The following is an 8,141-nucleotide window of genomic DNA, read 5'->3' as shown; positions in this document are numbered from 1 at the left end:
TCAGCTGCGTCCCCTGCAGCTGAGCAGGTGGGTTGTTAAGCACTGGGCCTCCGGGGAAGTCCCCTTAGCAAAACTTGACTGACGCACTAGGTGTCAGAAGAGCTACATTTTAGCTTATCTTGGTGGGCTCTATGTTTTAGATGTGGCGAAGCTGGACAAACCAGTTAGCATCCCTGTGCCTCAGTTTCCCTCACTTGTAACCCTCAGCCTTGTGCCTTTGCGTTCCCCATGGATGGAATGAGAACAGGTCTGTAAAAGTGAAAAGTGGAGAAGGAAGCCTGCTGAAGGCAATGTGAGGAAGACAGGGTTCTCTCATGTTTTCTCCAGACACAAAGCTTGGGGAGTACTGAAAATTCAGGTTATGCAAACAGTACAGTGCCCTGTACCAATATCTGGAGGAGATCTTTAATCTGGAGCATTATAAACATGAGGAGCTTTGTTAAAATGAACAGACTGTGGAAACCTTAAAGGCTCAACTCCCTGCCCCAGATAGGCCTTGTGGGTCTAATAAGGACCCAGCCGGGCCTGAGGGGGCCCTCTCTGCCCTAGTCCGGTCCAGTGTTCTCTGGCCTCCAGGGGCTGTCAAACCCTTTCCTTAGCCCCATTCTGTTCTGTTCTGTGCTGGGGCTCCCTTGTTTCCTGGCCTTGAATGTCAGTGCAGGAAGTTACCAGGTTTTACATCTGTAATTGCACAGAATACGTGGCATTAATAAGGGAGCCTCTTCACTCTTTATAAAGATTTTTTCCTCTAGTACAGCCTATGGAATTCCTCTCCAGTTATTTATTATCTTCAGGAAGGTCTCCCCCCACTCTGTCTCTCTTTCTTTGCTTACCTACTTTATGACTTCCTTTACATCCTGGGCATTCCATCGCTGTGGCCTCTGTGCTCTCCCAGCACTGTGGTGGGCTGGTTTATATACCTCCTCCCTTTTGTAACAGAATGAATTAGTTTCCATGTTGAGTTCAGCTGAGAAAAACCTCTGCTGCATGGAAACATAGGCTCTGATACTTGTGTGTGTGTGTGTGTGTGTGTGTGTGTGTGTGTGTGTGTGTGTGTGTGTGTATGCCACCATCAACTCCCCTCCAGCTGCAGTTGGCCAGAACTTCCCCATTAATTATTTCACATCCCAAACATGAAGGCTACAAAAGCTATCACAAACTATAAAACTACACAGACATGTCAAAAAGTCCTGAATGCATATACTGTCAGGGCTACAAGAGAGCTTGGTTACCATTTAATCTAGGTCTTCCATTTGAAGTTTGTGACTATTGAAGCCTGACTTCCTCAGAGTATTTTCTTTGCAGTCTGACCATCTCAAAAAACCACCCTGAATCATTCTGTTCCTCTTTAAATGCATCACAGATAATCTCTATATTCCAACTGTTTCTGTACTTCATGATCCTTCTTTAAGCTTAAAATAATAATTTCCTTTCAATACAGGGCTTGGAGACATCTCCTCTGAAAGAAGTGGTAGGTGTTTCTAAAATGGTGAGGTCTATGTATTTTTACAGTAACACATGGTTTAGAGCAATGAACAGGATGTTTTTCCCATTGTCGTCATTGTTCAGTCCCTAAGCAGACTCTTTGTGACCCCATAGACTAAAAGCATGCCAGGTTTCCCTGTCCTTCACTAGCTCCTGGAGTTAAATCAAAGTCATGTCCATTGAGTCGGTGATGCCATCCAACCATCTCATCCTCTGTCATCCCTTTCTCCTCCTGCCTTCAATCTTTCCCAGCATCATGTCTTTTCCAATGAGACAGCTCTTCGTATCAGGTGGCCAAAGTATTGGAGCTTCAGCTATGGCATCAGTCCTTCCAATAAATATTCAGGGTTGATTTCCTTTTGGATTGACTGGTTTTATCCTTGCAGTCCAAGGGACTCTCAAGAGTCTTCTCCAGCACCACAATTAGAAAAGCATCAATTCTTTGTCCCTCAGCCTCTCTTTGCAGCCTAAATCTCACATCTGTAAGTGACTACAGGAAACACTATAGCTTTGAGTCTATGGGCCTTTGTCTGCAAAGTGATGTCTCTGCTGTTTAATATGCTGTCTGGGTTTGTTATAGCTTTTCTTCCAAGGAGTAAGCATCTTTTAATTTTGTGACTGCAGTCACTGTCTGCAGTGATTTTTGAGCTCAAGAAAATAAATTTGTCACTGTTTCCACTTTTCCCCATCTCAGTCAGTTCAGTTGCTCAATTGTGTCTGACTCTTTGTGACCACATGGACTGCAGCATGCCAGGCTTCCCTGTCCTTCACCAACTCCTGGAGCCTGCTCAAACTCATGTCCATCGAGTCGGTGATGCCATCCAACCATCTCATCCTCTGTCATTCCCTTCTCCTCCTGCCCTCAATCTTTCCCAAAATCAGGGTCTTTTCCAAGGAGTCAGTTCTTTGCATCAGGTGGCCAAAGTATTGGAGTTTCAGTTTCAGCATCAGTCCTTCCAATCAATATTGAGGACTGATTTTCTTGAAGATGGACTGGTTGGACCTTCTTGCAAGACTCTCAAGAGTCTTCTTTAGCACTCAGCTTTCTTTATAGTCCAACTTTCACATCCATACATCACTACTGGAAAAACCATAGCTTCGACTAGATGGACATTTGTTGGCAAAATAATGCCTCTGCTTTTTAATATGCTATCTAGGTTTGTCATAGTTTTTCTTCCAAGGAGCAAGCATCTTTTAATTTCATGGCTGCAGTCACCATCTGCAGTGATTTTGGAGCCCCCCAAAATAAAGTCTGTCACCATTTCCACTGTTTCCCCATCTATTTGCCATGAAGAGATGGGATGGGATGCCACACACCTGCTACTAGGTTATCTGAAGAGCTCATGGACAGTTTTTGGGTTTTATTTTTTTAAAAAGGAATAAGCAGTCTGTTTTATTGAGTGCCCAGAGTAGGATCCATGGGTATTGAAGATCTCTGGGAACTTGTAGATTTCCTTCTCTGTTCTTTTTGTCCTGCTTCCATAGCCTCATGAGCTGCTGCTTCTTGTGGAAATAGATCTTGACCTCCTTCTTCCTCTTCTCCTCCAGGGTGGCTGTAACTGCCTGGTTCTCCAGCCAGCCTCCTGAGCCAGGTGCCCTAGGTGGGGAAACTTCTGCATAAGGTTCAGACGCATGACTCAGAGAGCAGCAGGAACATCATCCACTTTTTTTCATGGAGTACTGGGATCCCTCAAATGCCCCGAGGCAGTCCAGAGCAGCCTGGCCTCGTGTGGTCCTGGGGGCAACATGCCTGTGGGCAGAGACAGCGGGCTTGCTCAGTGGGGCATGCGAAGACATTGCTGCCCCTGCCAAGCAGGCAGGGTGGTGGCCACAGATGGCAGTGCCTGTGGACTCATCTCATGAGCGGGAAACTTGAACATGAGTGGGAAAAGTCCTCATCACTGGCCTCCTGGACAGCTTGATTGAAAAGCTTGACAGCCTAAGATCCCAATGTTATTCATTGCTGATCAAGAATAGTGTGTCCTTGGGAATTTCAGACCAGTAAAAATTATAATTAGGAGGGAGAGACTGGTATAGGATTTCAAACTTTTTTTGAGCACCCACCTTGAAAAAAAAGCTGAGAATTAATAGTCCTCCCCCTGCCCTGTACACTATTCCAAACTCATTCTACTGAAAAATTCTTCACGTTTATGGTTTTATTTTTTTTTTTTTTTTTTTTTTTAAATTTATTTTAATTGGAGGCTAATTACTTTACAATATTGTATTGTTTTTACCATACATCAACATGAATCCACCACGGGTGTACATGTGTTCCCAATCCTGAATCCCCCTCCCAATAATTACATTTTAAATTAGGTCTTTAAGAAAGAAGTTGGTGCCTCTTACACTTTTCAGAGTGGTCTGAGAAATGCTATATCAATGCATGTGAGGAAAAAATAGGAAAACAAGATTTTTTACAGTTGTGTTTTTCAATCAATAGCTAAAATAGTGACCAGAAGCAAAAACTCACTGGTGCATCCCCAAGCAGGATTCTAGGCCAGTCAGATTCATCTTCCCCCACCTCCCCAAGCTGTGGACTCCACACCACCTCTGCAGGCCCCTAGAACAGATAAATAATGTAGGACGAAATGAGCAGACTTATGATGGGCTTCACTGGTGGCTCAGATGGTAAAGAATCTGCCTGCAATGCCTGAGACCTGAGTTTTATCCCAGGGTTGGGAAGATCCTCTAAAGAAGGGAATGGCTACCCACTCCAGTATTCTTGCCTGGAGAATTCTGTGGACAGAGGAGCCTGGCAGGCTACAGTCCATGGGGTCCCAAAGAGTCAGACATGACTGAGTGACTTTCATTCACTTCACTTCACTTCATGATGGCAAAGAGCATCAGGAAGAAAATATCCACCACTGTGGCAAAGAGGACTCTGGATTCCTGAGAGATGTGAGCTGTGAGTGTGGAGTTTGCAGTCAGTGGAGAGAAATGACTCCCTCTCCCCTGTCCTGCTCAACCCCCTTTGCCCCTCCCCTCCCAGGGCCTTTGACAAAGGGATGCTGCTGCCCCTTCAGCTGATTTCCCTCCTCCCTCCCTTGCACAGCCAACCAGTCACAAATCTGGGGAAGTAACCAGGGAACTGCTCCATACAGACCAAGCAGAAGTGAAGAGACTAAATTTCTCACTAGGAACCCAGTCCCATCCCTTTGTATCTACATGAAGTCTGCATGGCATGCACATAGGAGGAGATCTCATCTGTATCCAGATGCCTTAGGAATGATTCCTCCTGAATGAGTTTCTTCTCCCTGTTCCCTCTTGCACTCTGTGAAAATTATCTCAGAACAATGATGGTTGGGAATTGGAATGGGCCAAGAATTGGCAAGCAGTAAATGTCATGTCACAGCAGACATTGACAAAGGTCCCATGTGAGTCTCAGCTGGCATCTCTGGGGATAGAGTTAACACTGATGGGACAGATTTTGCATAAATGATGTAATTTTTTTTTTTCAAAGAACAATTTGACTTATTTAAATCAAAATTAACAAAAAAGCTCCAATTCACCTATGACACCCAATCCAAACACAAATCTGTCCTCTGTATCTATGAGCTTGCTGTCTTTTGCTAAATAAGTACTTAAAAGAACAAGAGTACCACCATCCACAATCATGATTACTTTTTAAAAGAGAGACCACTTTAGAGCAAAAACAACAAACAGGACATATCCTCTCCACACTGCTTTTATTTTTCATATTTTTTTCAGTGCATCTCTCCAAATCAGCTCAGGTCAGTTCAGTCGCTCAGTCGTGTCCTACTCTTTGTGACCCCATGGACTGCAGCACGCCAGACTTCTTGGTTCATCACCAACTCCTGGACCTTGCTCAAACTCATGTCCATTGAGTCACTGATGCCATCCAACCATCTCATCCTCTGTCAACCCCTTCTCCTCTTGCCTTCAACCTTGCCTAGCATCAGGGTTTTTTCAGTGAGTCAGTTCTTCCCATCAGGTGGCCAAAGTATCGGAGTTTCAGTTTCAGCATCAGTCTTTCCAATGAATATTCAGGGTTGATTTCCTTTAGGATTGACTGGTTTGATCTCCTTGCAGTCCAAGGGACTCTCAAGAGTCTTCTCCAATACCACAGTTTAAAAGCATCAATTTTACACCACTCAGCTTTCTTTATGGTCCAACTCTCTCATCCATACATGACTACTGGAAAAATCATGGCTTTGACTAGACTGATCCTTTGTCAGCAAAGTAATATCTCTGCTTTTAATATGCTGTCTAGGTTTGTCATAGCTTTTTCCCAAGGAGCAAGTGTCTTTTAATTTTTTGGCTGCAGTCACCATCTGCAGTGATTTTGGAGCCCCCAAAAGAAAGTCTGTCACTGTTTCCATTGTTTCCCATCTATTTGCCATGAAGTGATGGGACTGGATGCCATGATCTTCGTTTCTTGAATGTTGAGTTTTAAGCCAGTTTTTTCACTCTCCTCTTTTACTTTCATCAAGAGGCTCTTTATTTCCTCTTCACTTTCTGCCATAAGGTTGGTGTCATCTGCATATCTAAGGTTATTGATATTTCACCTGGCAATCTTTATTCCAGCTTTTGCTTCATCCAGCCTGGCATTTTGCATGATGTACTCTGCATATAAGTTAAATAAGCAAGGTGATAATAAACAGCTTTGATGTATTCCTTTCCCAATTTGGAACCAGTCTGTTGCTCCATGTCCAGTTCTGTTGTTTTTTGATCTGCATACAGATTTCTCGGGAGGCACGTAAGGTGGTCTGGTATTTGCATCTCTTTAAGAATTTTCCACAATTTGTTGTGATCTACCCAGTCAAAGGCTTAGTCAGTGAAGCAGAAGTAGGTGTTTTTCTGGAACTCTTTTAATTTTTCTCTGATTCTACAGATGTTGGCAATTTGATCTCTGGTTTCTCTGCCTTTTCTAAATCCTGCTTGCACATCTGGAAGTTCTTGGTTCATGTACTGTTGAAGCCTAGTTGGAGAATTTTGATCATGACCTTGCTAGCATGTGAAATAAGTGCAATTGTGCAGCAGTTTGAACATTCTTTGGCATTGCCTGTCTTTGGCATTGGAATTAAAACTAACCTTTTCCAGTCCTGTGACCACTGCTGAGTTTTCCAAATTTGCTGGCATATTGAGTGCAGCACATTAAGAGCATGGTCTTATAGGATTTGAAATACCTCAGCTGGAATTCAATCACCTCCACTAGCTTTGTTTGTAATGATGCTTCCTAAGGCCCACTTGACTTCACAATCCAGGATATCTGGCCCTTGGTGAGTGATCACACCATTGTGATTATCTGGGCCATTAAGATCTCTTTTGTATATTTCTTCTATGTATTCTTGCCACCTTTCTGAATATCTTCTGCTTCTTTTAGGTCCATACCATTTCTCTCCTTTATTGTGTTCATCTTTGTATGAAATGTCCCTTGGTATCTCTAATTTTCTTCAAGAGATCTCTAGTCTTTCCCATTCTATTGCTTTCTCTATTTCTTTGCATTGATCACTGAGGAAGGCTTTCTTATTGCTCCTTGCTATTCTTTGGAACTCTGCATCCAGATGGATATATCTTTCTTTTTCTTCTTTGCCTTTCACTTCTCTTCTTTTCTCAGCTCTTTCTAAGGCATCCTCAGACAACCATTTTTCCCTTTTGAATTTCCTTTTCTTAGGGATAGTCTTGATCGCAACATCTTGTGCAATGTCCCAAACCGCCATCCATAGTTCTTCAGGTACTCTGTCTATCAGATCTAATCCCTTCAATTTGTTTGTCACTTCCACTGTATAATCATAAGATACCTGAATGGTCTAGTGGTTTTCTCTACTTTCCTCAGTATAAGTCCGAATTTTGCAAAAAGGAATTCATAATCTGAGCCACAGTCAGCTCCCAGTCTTGTTTTAGCTGTCCGTATCAGATCATATCAGTCGCTCAGTCGTGTCCGACTCTTTGCGACCCCATGAATCACAGCAGGCCAGGCCTCCCTGTCCATCACCAACTCCCGGAGTTCACCCAGACTCACATCCATCGACTCAGCGATGCCATCCAGCCATCTCATCCTCTGTTGTCCCCTTCTCCTCCTGCCCGCAATCCCTCCAAGCATCAGAGTCTTTTCCAATGAGTCAACTCTTCGCATGAGGTGGCCAAAGTACTGGAGTTTCAGCTTTAGCATCATTCCTTCCAAAGAAATCCCAGGGCTGGTCTCCTTCAGAATGGACTGGTTGGATCTCCTTGCAGTCCAAGGGACTCTCAAGAGTCTTCTCCAACACCACAGTTCAAAAGCATCAATTCTTTGGCACTCAGCCTTCTTCACAGTCCAACTCTCACATCCATACATGACCACAGGAAAAACCATAGCCTTGACTAGATGGACCTTTGTTGGCAAAGTAATGTCTCTGCTTTTCAATATGCTATCTAGGTTGGTCATAACTTTCCTTCCAAGGAGTAAGCGTCTTTTAATTTCATGGCTGCAGTCACCATCTGTAGTGATTTTGGAGACCAGAAAAATAAAGTCTGACACTGTTCCACAGTTTCCCTATTTCCCATGAAGTGATGGGACCAGATGCCATGATCTTCGTTTTCTGAGTGTTGAGCTTTAAGCCAACTTTTTCACTCTCCCCTTTCACTTTCATCAAGAGGCTTTTGAGTTCCTCTTCACTTTCTGCCATAAGGGTGGTGTCATCTGCACATCTGAG

At 43.6% G+C, this 8,141-nt stretch overlaps 1 non-coding gene across 1 annotated transcript; it reads right to left on the bottom strand.

Moving 5' to 3' along the window:
• Positions 1-3,309: 3,309 nt before the first annotated feature.
• LOC138983985 (small nucleolar RNA Z195/SNORD33/SNORD32 family) lies at positions 3,310-3,394 on the bottom strand. Its single transcript, XR_011461347.1, has one exon. It is a non-coding gene; the product is annotated as a small nucleolar RNA Z195/SNORD33/SNORD32 family (small nucleolar RNA).
• Positions 3,395-8,141: the final 4,747 nt, after the last annotated feature.

This window comes from Bos mutus, chromosome 19, assembly GCF_027580195.1.
Source record: "Bos mutus isolate GX-2022 chromosome 19, NWIPB_WYAK_1.1, whole genome shotgun sequence".
Taxonomy (NCBI): domain Eukaryota; kingdom Metazoa; phylum Chordata; class Mammalia; order Artiodactyla; family Bovidae; genus Bos; species Bos mutus.
Note: the sequence above shows the minus strand (reverse complement) of the source record. Positions and strands in the feature narration are given on the sequence as shown.